The 13,348-nt window shown below is 43.8% G+C and overlaps 1 long non-coding RNA gene across 1 annotated transcript in view; it reads left to right on the plus strand.

Annotated features, from left to right (window-relative positions):
* LOC146172358 (uncharacterized) overlaps positions 1 to 13,058 on the plus strand; it is a 70,805-nt gene extending 57,747 nt beyond the window's left edge. Inside the window, exons 2-3 of the long non-coding RNA XR_014702524.1 lie at positions 8,080 to 8,204; positions 12,760 to 13,058. This is a non-coding gene — a long non-coding RNA (uncharacterized LOC146172358). The remainder of the gene's footprint in view (positions 1 to 8,079; positions 8,205 to 12,759) is intronic.
* Positions 13,059 to 13,348: the final 290 nt, after the last annotated feature.

The raw sequence follows: 13,348 nt of genomic DNA on the forward strand, positions 1-13,348 counted from the left end.
CGGATATTTCAGCACAAAAATGACGTCCGGCAATTGAACTCGAAAAACAACCCCCTTGCCGAGCACTGCGAACGCGCCGACCACAAAATCGCCTTTGAGGAGGTGAACATACTTGTCATAGTAACCAATCCTTTCAAAAGACGTCACGTCTTTTTTCGGTTCATCCGGCTGACAGCTGCAGCAGTGAACAGGAATCCGGGGACGCTACCCTCCGCGTACAGAATTGGACTTCGCCACGTGTTGGGAAGGGAAAGTATAGGCCGCTGCCTGCATCTGCGGGATTCAAACTTTAGTCGCCCCTGAGGAAGGGACCGAGTTGGTCCCGAAACGCCGGGTTCTAATAAATAATTTGATTGGTGATGGTGTTTCTTAACCTTTTGTTTCAAGTACCGAACCAGGCGGAGTTTCACCGAAGATGTTCTCGCTCAAGTCAATGAACCACTACGAAAAGCTTTAGGCCTTTCCAGTGACGGGCATCGTAAAGAACCGATGAGTGCGGAGGACAAGTCTATTTGCCATGTCTGAACCTAGTCAGAGCCTCTATAAAGGCACACAAAGGAAAACTTGACAAGAAGTTATCTAGCTCATTTTGGATATGTTCACATTCATCCAGCAATAGTTATGGCTGACTGCATGACAGTGTAGCCTAGCCTCTGAAATCTGCTTCCAAAAATTGATGTCAACATACGTAGTTTACTTGTGCAATCCGCTGGTGTTGGCAACACCTGTACTTTTTCTTTGTATTTTCCGGTCTACAAGAGTTCTCTTTCTTGCTGTCTTTTTTTTTAGACTCACTTTTAACAACTTGGAAAATTTTTCTTTTTGCAGAGTTCAAAGCCTGGAGGGACCATATGGAAATCTGTGCGGTGGCTCATTTTGTTAATGGCAGGCCAAAGCATCCAACACCAGGAATGGCTAAATGTCCTTGCCATTGCATTACAGTGAGAAAGGCGAAGGGGGGATTTTGTCAAATGTAAAATTACAAAGCAGTATAAAGTATGACTGTCACTATTTTTTCTACAGTGGCAGGATATGTGCAGTGTATCAAGGTGAAAATTGCAGTTACTAGAAAGAATAGCATCAGCATTCTCTTCAGTAATTTAGAAAGTTGCAACTGCATACCATGCAGGTTTTTGCAAATGCACATGTTTGTTAGCCGACCTTGAAAAATATAAGGGCTAAGGAACCTGCTCCACATCATGTTCAAAATAGGCTGTGCCTATATGCCTAAGCTGCTTCTGACATTGCCATGGTGCTTTTGATTTTGTATACACATGCTGTCTGAATAAAAGGTGCCTATGTATTTTGTATGTTTAATGAGCTCAATGGTTCACATGTTAATGATGGTCCCCACGATGCACAGCATTTAATTGATGCTAACTATGTGAACTTAGCTGCACGTTAACCCCGTAACCACCAAATTAACTCCCGAAAAACGCACTAACATCGCCAGGTATACTTGTAATGTTTTTCAAGCCATTCTAATTCTAAAAGGTTTCCTTCATTAGTAAAGCATGCTGTCACTTCTCCATCGTTTTTTTTACCAGTGTATGCACATCGCAAATGGGGTCAGAGTAACTGTCAGGTACAAATTTTAGATTGTCAGCGAAGCTGCTGTCTGAACTACTTCAAGAAAGAGTTCATTTTTGTTGAGGCATCACTGCCACCAGCACTCTGTGTGTGGCACTATCATAAAATGACTTTTGTCATACCAAAAATGTGTGCTAAAGACTGAAATGCGCATTTTTTCTCATGGATAACTATGGCTCTGTAGAACTGAAAATGCAATCAATGGATTTACCAAATCTATTCCTTTTCTTTGGCAGTGCAAGCAATGTAACAGCAGGTCGGACAAGTCGCTGGCAATTCTGGCACAATTGCCAATTACAAATGAAGCTCTGAGCTAAAGGACTAAGCGAACATATGGTTTTGTGGATGCGGAAAGCTATGTGTAGTTAGTCTAATTAAGTTTGTACACAGTCGTCTGAAAGATTCTCAACACTTTTAGAGTGATCATTGCAGACCTGCAATTAGAAACTAGGATATTCACTTTTACCTAGAAAAGTGATGCAGCTTCAATAGAGGCAATATGCGAAAATGCCCGTATGATATGCAGCAGTGTTAGTAGTGCACAAGAAAGGTTCCCAAGAGGCTAAAATATTGACCCTCCTACAGCCTGGAAATAAAACCCCATGTACACATTGCTGGTATGCACAGAAATACTGCCTTTTGATAACTAGACAGAGGCTGCACCTACCTCCATCATCTGTGTTTGCCTTGGATTGTCATGCCTTATGTAGCGTGCACAAAGGGATTCTACTTTATTTTGTAATTAATTTCACATGTACATTTTGGTGAACCGTCTGCAGCCACAGGGCCTGCTTTTGAGCTGCATAGATAGTATTTTCCTCGTGGAAGTTTACAGTTGACAAGTGCTCTGTTCAGTTTATGGGGTTTAATGTCCCAAAGCGACATTGGCTATGAGGGATACTGGAGTGGACAGCTCCAAAAAATTCTGACCACCTGGGTTTCTTTGTGTGCACTGACATCGCAAAGTACAAAGCCGCCTTGCATTTCGCCTCCATCAGCTGCCACCGCGGCTGAGAGTAAACCTGTATCCTTTGGATCAGCATTCAAGAGGGTACAAGTGAACCTTGCTGAAAACAGATCCACGGCATGGAACCTGTAGGCATAGGTTCAGGTGCAGAAACATTTTCTACAAAATTTCTCCTTGCAAACAAGCAACATTTGTGCACAACCTGCACTGTGTGCAAGGAGGCTGCAGTGACAAAGCCAGTCAAAACGAAGGTAAAGCTTGACCACAAAGTTGCACATACAAAAAATGAAATGATGCATTTTGAAAAGCCCAATGCTCAGCTTCATTCAAAGATGTGTACAAAGCCAAAATTTATTTCGCCAAACCCGAAACCCGGGTTTTCTGCACAGCTGTTGTGCATAAGCTGCCCATATGAAAACCGATAATCAAAAGTTTTGCACCTTTCTTAACTGTGAGGAATCCATTTTTATTGCATGCTTCAAGCCTACTCAAGCTGTTGGGCTGTTTAAATCCCCTTTTTTACATAAACCTAATTCGTTAGCATTGTGCAAATTATTGCAGTGCAAGCTTGCCAAACGGCTAATGTGCATCATTTAAAATGATGCTCTCCAGCCCGCAACCAAGCTTGAAGCATCCATACAAAACTAGCCAGGGTTCTTCAATATATTTGCATTTCGGAAACACCCTAGAGCCTGAAAGTTGCAAGGAATGGAGATTGCTAAATGGCCTTTTTTCAGCCGAACAGTGCCTTCAGTAAGCTCAAGCTTATGACACTATTTGGCAGTAAAGTCTTCTACTGGCCTGATTGGTGCACTATCCACAAAAAAGCATTGGCACTCGTGCTGAGTATGTCTAGAATAGGAGCTGTTAAATTGTTCACAGGGCAGAGCACAAGCTGCTTTATTCTAGGTGTAGGAAATTACCAACGTTATAAACTGGAGAGAGGGTACGTACACAGGACAGGAAAGGACTAAATATTTTCAGCCTGTGGAGTCATCTGTCTGACTGTTGGGTCAAACGCTATGCAACCACTAGATAATTCCATTCTTAAGGGCTTGGGCTCGCCTCATAGCAAATGCATTAATATTTCCCTCTTTTGCTGCATTAAATAGCCGTATTGCTGACACAAGCTGCAAGTCTGCGAAGTGTTCCTAGACAAACTGCTTTCAAGCAATGTAAACCGTGAACGCCACTACTTCTACCGTTCCACTAGCACAAGCAGCAAGCATCAGTGCCGGAGAGCTTCTAGCAAAGAACACTCAGAAGCATAAACGTCGCACAAAAAAGTACCTCGGTAGTAGTTAAACCGCTTGCGTTTTTCATTCCATAAGGTAAATGAAAATGCGGTGCCGTTTCGAATGTCATCAACAGAGCTAGGGGTGGAGACAATAGTAGCCAAAGGAGAAACCTTCCTCCCCTACCGTGGTGGCAGTCTATGCCATCGGGAGCAGTTCCCTCAAATACCGCGCGATGGGCCCTACGTATCCGCAGTGGTCATCAATGTACCAAGCGAGGAAAAAAGGTTAATAAATTATATTAAAAGCCATGGAATTCGGACAAAAACAGCGGTAAGCAGATCAGAATCGAGTTTTGACAGCGAGTGAAAAGCCTATATTTTCTGTCCTGATTCAACCTTCTTAGTCCCGGCGTCACCCACTCCTTGGCACTTAGGTGCACTCTTGTGAACCTAAGCACAAAGAACTTTCATAAAGCACAAAACAACCGGCGCAACAAAATGCAACATCGGGAATAATCGCGCCGTCGCGAGGACGTGCGGCGGCCCTTTGACGTCTTATGTCCTTACCTGCAAGAAAAAGCAGCACCTTGGATGCGGGACGTGTTCTTTATTAGCAAGGACCATTAAATTTCGTTGTGGGTAAACATTCAGGACGAGAAATCGTCAAAAAAGACGGCCACTTACGCGTCCCAGCGCAAAACATGGAGGCAGCCATCTTGAATGATTTTTTTCTTTTTGTGTGTGTGTGTAAATACACGACAGATAACGCGAGACTATAGTGCTACAAAACGATAATGATGATAATGGCCGCGAATTTTGAAAATTCAGTTTGCGCAGAAGGGTAGCGCTTTTTGCCTAAATTAGGCGCAAATTCGACGAGACATATAGGCAGACGCCAGGCGTCAAAGGGAGATTTAGTTTGGCTGCGAAAAAAATTTACGCCATACATAGCATAAAAACAAATCCCAATAATAGTCATTTTCGACTTCAATTACACTCGGAGACAACTTGTTATGGCAGTGTGGCAAGGCTAGGCAGAAAAGGTGGAAAAGGAGCCAACTCATCCCTAGTGACCTTACACTTTCTCTTCAATTTATCCCTTTCACCCGTCCCCTCGCCTTCCACAAGGCAAAAGGACCATGGCCCGTCGTCTTCTCTTTCCTGTCTGGACTGGGCCACAGTGAAAAAAAAAAAAGAAAAGCGTATCCCTTAGTGTATACTTAAAATATGCTGACAATGAAACATGAACTGATCGGGCAGCGCCTAGCTTGTCCGTCCGACTCTCCATAGCAGTTGCAGATCCTGTACGGCCCGAGAACTTGTGTTCCGTCCAAAAAGCAAGTAAAGGCACAAGCTTTCTAAGCTGGTTCATTTTATTTCATACATACTGCTAGCCTCCTTTTGGAGGCTGTTGCAGGTTTGGGGCATAATATAAGAACAGCAAATGACAGGAATACTGACAAACCACACTTGTCTAATTTTTATAGAATTCTATATGGCAGTGTGGGACAAGGAATGGAAAAAGAGGATATGATACAATATATACACACTGAAGATACATGTTTCACTATATTTGTACAGAGGTCAGGCTACACATATATAGGGTACTCAAGGAACAATTGACAGCCGTGAACTGAACCCATCTAGTGATGAGCAATTAACCACTCCATCGGCTAAACCATTCCATTCGCGGACCGCCAGGGGAAAGAAGGAGAACATGAACGTATCGCTGTGTGCTCGATACTCGACTAAATGCTTGGAATGATGCATTTTTTCGTTTCTATGTGGTGACAGTTTAATCAATTTTGATGCTGTATGCAATCAAGAACAACCACACCGTGCGTGCTGCATAGCAAACAGCCTTCGGATGCTTGCCGTTGAATCAAACTGTAAAACTGGAGTCTCTATAAAGTCTTGACCATGAGCTGCAGTACTTTGTTGCTTTTCACCTCATCTTGGTTTGCAACTTCAGGATTAGGTTCGTTGCACAGGCGAGTTCTGAGTGTAACAATAGGCAGGGGTGTTGGAAGATGAGCAAAGGCAGGAAGGTTAACCGAAGAAGAAACCGGTTTGCTACTCTGCACTTCGGGGACGGGGTAAGTGGATATAAAAGTGACGACCTCCGGTTCGGATCCCACCTTCGGCACGTTGTTTTTTCTTCTACTTTGTGTCTAATTATCTTTCCCCTAAACAGATTACATTACTAATTTCTGTGATTATCCAAGTAAACATTAAAAAAAAAAGACGTAAAGTACCATCCCCAACGCCCAGACGGCCACTGACGTCCGACGGACAACCGAACTCGGCCGCAACTCGGCGGCCGATTTCGGACGTCCGCCGGAATTCCGGCGTACGTACGAAAGCGGATGGTCGAATCCGTTCGCCCAGCGGACAGCCGCCGTACGTCCGCCACTGGATTTGCTTTTACACAGCTATGATATAGTTTGTAGTCGTCGTGCTCGTCTGAACTGCGTATAAATCAGTAATACCGTCAAGTCTGCATTATATGATGCCAGAGCGAATCGATGCGTTAGAAAGCTTTTCCATTAAACAGTTTTTTTTTTATTTTCCGCATGTTTCATCGTTGAATTCTTCCATCAAACATTTTTTATTAAAAGTTAAATGACCATTAAACATTTTTCTATCATGATGCTTCGGTGAAATTTTAATCAGTAGCTGAATAGACGCAGCAAGCAGCAAGCTCAAAAAGAACGAAACCGAACCTATCCTCAAAAAAATCTGAAATGAGCCAATCCAATCCACCTGACAAGTTGAAGTTTAGTCATGGAAGATGGCTTCACGTTTCCGTGTTCTGCATTTTCTGCGCAGTTACAAATACCTACGGCTGTAATGCACTGCTAGCATTGTTTTTGCAGTGGCTTGGTGCGGCTGGCATACTTTGTTCACCCGCCGATTGCAAAGTAAGTATTTCACCGAACTTTTGTTTCTTTAGTGGAACTTTTCGATGCACCGATAGTGGTGAGCTTTTGGGTAAGGAAACAGCTCTGTACAGCAGCCGAACGGTCGAGTGTTTTAGGCGAGACTGACAGGATGGCTCCGCGCCGACTAACTAAAGTGCAGCCTCAAGTCTGAGGGCCATCTTTCTCGGCATTACTGGACGCTGCGCCCGTAAGCCGCGCAACTTTTCTGTCTCTGATAAAGGAGCGCCTGCCCGAGCTTTAAAGGAGTTAATTTGTTAACCATGCGCAACGTACTGAGTTGTAAAAACTACACGAGAAAACTTTAGCGCTCGAGCCTATCGTGCGACATGCCTACACTTGTGCAAACGGCGCGAGATTTTTTTTTTTTTTTTTTTAATGGACAGCCGCTGATCTTTCTCTCTCGAGCTTTACGGCAACTACAGTTTCTAGAAGGAACGGCTGTAGCTACTAAATAACTAAAGGTTTAGTACTCTCCTTCAGCTTTGACAAACCAGGACAGCACCTTGCGCATGTTGGTTATGCATGTGGGACCGAACCGCGCAGAACAACCGGACAAGGAGATAAGAGAAAAAAAAAGTCAGCACTTGTCTTTTTCTTGACCCGTTGTTCTGCGCTGTTCTGGCACGAATTTGACATACCGCCGCCGCGATACAGTTGGGCTGTGAGCTCTAGTGCCTGCAACGCCTTCTTTTATGCAAAACAGGCATACTGGGAGGCCATGCAAGCCGCGGGCTCAAAAAAAAAAAAAAGAGCACGAGTTGGGCAAAAGTGAGATGAAAACAAAATTGTTGTTGCTTTGTCCTTACAGATATTCAAAGGCTCCTCAGAACTTCACTGCATTATTGACAGCGAGATAATGCCAAAGCTACACTAGAGCCATGCAGCACCTTATAGTGCATGATACTGAGCTTATGTCTCGCACTGAAAGCTCTTACCATGTTCTTAGATTATCATGTTAAAGTAGCTTTAAACCCATGCTTGTTAATACAGTGATAGCCATAAATTGAATCTAGGGCATCATGCTCACATACAAGGCTTCTGATAACCGCTGGTCACATGATGTGGGCTATAGCAGAAACCTGTACCTGGTCATCTTACAAGCATTTGTGCAATTGATGCTTTTAATGTGTTGTAAAAGTTTTTGTGTTCTGTTTCTGTATGGGAATGCTTTCCTTATTGAAGGCTAACATTTGGCTTGCTACAGCAAAACCTCTACCTAGTCATCCTAAAAACAGCACCGCAGTTAGTGCTTTTAGTGTGTTGTAAAAGTATTTGTGTTCCGATTCTGTATGGCAATGCTTTTCTCGTTGAAGACCAGCATGAGGCTTCCAAAAATTTTTCAGATGCCATTTGCTGTAGCCGATTTCGTAGGCCAACAGGAAGCAGCACTTTGAACATGGAAAACTGTCATCCATGGGGGACAAACAGCAACATCCCTTTGCATTCTCATTTCTTTGGTATGGCTAAAGTGAGTATTGTATCATTATCTATATTATTAATATTGAATCATGATTGTCAGTGTTGAAGTTGTTTGAGCGTGATGATTTTAAACACACAGGACATCCCTTCGACAGTAATGTTTTTAGCTTGTTTACATGTAGGATGTAGAACTGGTTTCAACAAACTTTATGCAGCAAATTCTTTTTATATTGTCCACCATGTTACTTTTTGTCATTGTCCATTGAAGTAAATATCCAGTATTTTACATTACACAGTCGTCCACTCTTAGCTTGAATGGGAATTTGTGGCATGCAGTTTGCAAAATAGCAATGCATCCGTCACAGCCATGCATCAAGGCTAAGTGGCTTGTGCTTAGAGGGACCAGCCGCTCCAGCTTCACGTCATCTGCCTCTTTGCTCCGGTGTGCAGACGTGCCTTGAGGCAAAGTGGTTTATGTGTAGAGAAACCAGGAGCTTCTTTGTCACATCTGGCTGTTTGTTACGGGGTGCAGATGCGCATCGAGGCAAAATGGCTGATGTGTAGAGGGACCAGGAGCTGCTGCTTAACGTCCTTCGCCTCTTTACTACAGTGCACAGCCGTGCATTGATTCTAAGTGGCTTGTGAATGGAGGGCCCAGGAGCTGCAGCTTCACGTCTGCCTCTTCGCTAAGGTACGCAGGTGCATATTGAGGCAAAATGGCTTATGCATAGAGGGACCAGGAGCTGCTGTGTGGCGTAGTCTGCGTATTGAAGTACAATGAAAAGGGGGGGGGGGGGGGGAGCTCATGTGTAAAGGTACCATGAGCTGCTGCGTCATGTCGTCTGCCTCTTTACTATGGTGCGCAGGCATGCATCAAGGCAAAGGGGCTTATGCATAGAAGGACCAGGAGCTGTTGCTGCACATCTGCTATGATGCGCAGCTGCGTATTGTGGGTGGTGGTGGAAAACATTGCCATCAGGTACAAATACAGGAGGTTACTCACTAGCTGACCCTGAGGGGGCCTGTCCTGACAAAAACAAGGGGTCCCTAGTTTGGGACCCCAGTGGTGGTAGAGGGACTAGAGGCTGGTACTTCACGCTGTCTGCCTCTTCGCTACGGTGTGCAGCTGTGATGGATGCAGTGGCATCTCAAAAAGTGCATGCCACGCACTCGCATGTTCAGCCTGAGTGGACGACTGTGTACCTGCTTTAGCTTTGTTATTCATAGAATAAACCTAGGCCAAGTTGGATAAATTATAGCTCACCTCATATGTGGTCAGCAAAGAAAAGCCACTCCAGAAAATCTGATGTATTTACTGTCATAGGATTCTTATTCATATGCATGCTACTGACAAGTCAGATTCTTCACCCTCAGAAATGCCAGAAAAATAACCAAGGGTGCATCTGCAATAGTCTAGCTTGCTCTTTCTCTGCAGACTTGAGTCAGATGTGTGTTCCATTGTTGTGGGTGGGACAGGTGTGAATCTTTGATTTTAAGCTTGCAACAAGTATGTTATTGTAGTTTAAAGGCAAAATGGTACTAATAATCGCAGCCCCCCGTGGCCTTTATCCCCTTTTAATAGTGTTGCTAGACACTGTATTATTAGTTTACTCTGCACTGTTTCTTTCTAGTTAATGTGCGGAGATGTACATATATTTATATGACTTGGAGTTGTCGACTTTGCACTTAGAAACATTGTAGCGTTATCTGATGTGTTGCTTTCATTTCTTTAATGATTTCTGTAAGGGATCGGTGGGTATGCTAGGCACCATTATTAGTCTGCTCTTTTTGGGTCACCTGTTCAATGCCCAGCTGCGGCCGTCTCCCACTTGCCCTCGGACAGGAGGCGGAGAGACTCGCACAGAGAGGCAGCTACAGCAGCTACAGTGCTTAACGGAAATGTAGGCAGAGAGGGAAAGAAGTCCCCTCTTCCGAGGACTTTGCTGTCGCACTCGAAGACGCGGGGACAGGCAGTTTGTTCTCGTTGTTGTGTCATGTAGGGGGCTCATTTTTATTTAAGGAGCTTTACGAACAGTATACAACTAAGGGGTCCTTAGTACGCTGACTGGACCCATCACCCGGAGGCAGCACAGCTTTGAAACGAGCACCTCTTTTGGAAGAACTGCTTATCGTTCAAAGAAAAAACACTGTCAGCTTGAAGTGTGTAAGGTCCTCTTCCTTGTTGGGGAGCCCATAAAAGTGACAATTATTCAGTGCAGGCGCGCTGAGTGGGGTCTCGTTGAGGATTCCAACCCTGGATGTCAACAATGGTGGGAGATGGCGGCGTTGAAAAAGGGCAAGTGTGTAACAGTGACGGTATGATGCGGAGCGGGAGGATGTGGGTTGGCTCTTCTGATGTGGTCCGCAATGGTGCTGACTCGGACGCCAATAATTGCAATAATTGCCCTGTAAAAGGAGCTGCCAAGGATGCAAGCTCTGGGCAACAATGGTTGCGCACGTGGGACTCTGTTTTGATGGGTTTTAATTTTTTCTTTCTTTTTTTTTCCTATGGGAGAGAGTTTGGCATGTGACCTAGTGAGCCAATCATTTCGAGGTCCATTCTCTAAATTCTGTTTGTTGTGAAACGAATTTGTTGTCCCTTTTGCATTGTTTGTATTAGGGAGAGGGTGAAGAACCTTATGAAAGTGGAAAGACATGCCAAAATGTTTGTTAGCCAGTCATGTGTGAGTTCGTTGTCATTGGGGATGAAAAATGTGGGCGGAGTCCCGAAGTTAATGAAACGGCCCCGCGGCCTGGAGAACTCGTTCTGAGCTAGATTTTGATCTTTTTCCTCTTCGGCATAGATCATGGTCATTGTTTCACCTGTTGTAAATACGTACATTCATGTATAAAATTTTCAGTTCATCTTCCTCTCCGTGTGCAAGTTGTTGTGGCCAGATGCAGTAAATTCACTATTTTCATTTCTATATAACGTGCCATTCTGAAGATGGTGAGCTCATTTGTCCAATCCTGTAAAAAAGCAGCAAAGCGCTCCCAAATCTTCCACAAAAGTGTGTGATATCTTTATTACTAACTGCGGCTTGGTGTCACTCAAAACATGTAGTTGAGGTAGATTTCGTCCCCCCCCCCCTCTTTTTGTTCTTTCGAATGAGGACCAGCGGACACTAACTCTTGCTTTTGTAATGCCCTCCAGCAGTACTCCAATGTCAATACCATTTTTATGGCTATGGCTGTCCAACAGCACTAATGTCTTTTATACACTTCTTTTACTAATCTCTTACCCAAGTGGTGGCTTATACTGTGGGGGCGAAAGTCTCTGGACAGTATGTCTAGATTTTGGACTAGAATCGCGATGTAAACGAATTGTGACCTTATTTCTTTTGCACACATGAAAGAACTAACGTTCAACTTTCACATCGACAAGTATGGTCAGAGTTTCCTGGTCGATGTGAAAGTTATGTGCTTTGATTGCAGTTTGTGTAGTCCACACACTTGTCCCCGATATTACATAGGGGCAAATTTAGGCGCCTTTACAGGGGCAGTTTCTTTGGCGCCCACTACCTTCCCCATAAAAAAGCTACAATGTTTTTTGTGAACAGCTGGCTGCATTTATAAATACCATTATTCTTTTTGTAATTTGTTGTGCGTAGTTGAGAAATCCATGACATACATGCACAGCTGGTTGCCAGAATTATGCAACCATATTTCAGTAACTAACATCCATGCTGCATGCTGCCGGTAATACATCAAGAGCTTGTGGTTGTCAGCTTTTTGTGTTTTGTGTAACTATAAGCCTTGCTATTGTAATGTCACATATAGTGCTGTGGGTAAACAACTTTACTTTTAACTCTTGTAGAAGCATGAATACTGCGCAATCACTGCGGCGGGCTATGCTTCCCCATTGGGCTTTAGCCACATGTCAAATGTCTATCTTTATTCTGCTGCAGCAGCTTGCATGTTATCAGATAAATTACTTCGTCGCAGTTGCTCTAAGGAGACGCTTTCTAGACGCTTGTAGCCTAGATGTTGATGTCGATATACCCCCAACACGCCCAATGAATGTCTTCGGTAGAGGGTACATGGAAACCAGCGAAATGTGCAGTTTACAGAATAAAAAGGTAACAATTTTAAATGATGTTATTATTGATCACTTCTTTTCAGAGCAGGAACAATGACTTTAGAAATCTGCCTGTTGAACCGCTCAAAATGCAGGTTTCTGCCGCCAATGCGTACCTGTGTAATACTGCAATGCTCTGGCTGTGCTTTATGTTCATATACAGCATCCTTTATGCTTAGTTTCTCTGCATGTGCACTCCATGTCTTGGGCATTGCTGAGGGCGCATAGCAGCAAGCATAACATGCCATGTTTGGTCAGAGTGGCATGTTCAAAAAGACGACATAAAAACATTAAAATACTGAACGCCAGGTTCTGGTCAAACTACGTTTGTATCTTTTGTTGTTCTGCATGGGTTTTGCTGCAGTTATATGACCTTTCTATATAGTATGTGACAGTTCTGAATGGAGGTGCATGCGTACAGTGCCATCTGGAAAAAGCAATTGAGAGAAACTGGCAGTTGCCTTTGGAGATGTGTAATCAAAGTTCAGCACAGATAACTTGAATTTCATTTTCCCTTCTATTGCAGGAGGAGCCCAGCCTGCTCTTTCCATCTTAGGCCTGAAAGACCAGCAACAGCTGATCGAGCAAATGCACAGAATAGTAACTGCTCCTGGAATCCCGGCCTGCAGAGGCCACCCACAGAGAACTCGCTCATCTCCTCGCTAATTCCGAAATGTTAGGTTTCAATAAATACCTTCTCCTCCACCACCTCCCCAAGGGAAGAGCTGTCACGGCCAAGGATAATTAAAATTATTCAAGTAGATTCTTAATACTCCAGTTGGCCTGCATTTTACCATGCCATTCCTTAACATCGATATTTTTTTAGTGTAGAGTATTTATGCATGCAGTTTTTGCAATAAAGCCAAAAAAAATGGTTTTTTTACAACCTCGCATGCTGGTATGCCTATGCACTTAGCATGTTTTCAGGAATGGTGCATTTGTGTAAAGCTCAGCTAGCATATGTGTCTCTTTGATGGAAGTTTTAATTGCACACTACTGTTCAGTGCTTTGTGTGTGAAGGTAAAGCAGACAGCAGGAAACTTGAACATGTTGCATATTCTATTGTCTGCTTTACTCTCACGACAAAGGCATTGAGCACTAGTATGTGACTGAAA

Source organism: Amblyomma maculatum, unplaced genomic scaffold (genome assembly GCF_055883805.1).
Source record: "Amblyomma maculatum isolate TAMU_Amacu unplaced genomic scaffold, ASM5588380v1 scaffold_13, whole genome shotgun sequence".
NCBI lineage: Eukaryota > Metazoa > Arthropoda > Arachnida > Ixodida > Ixodidae > Amblyomma > Amblyomma maculatum.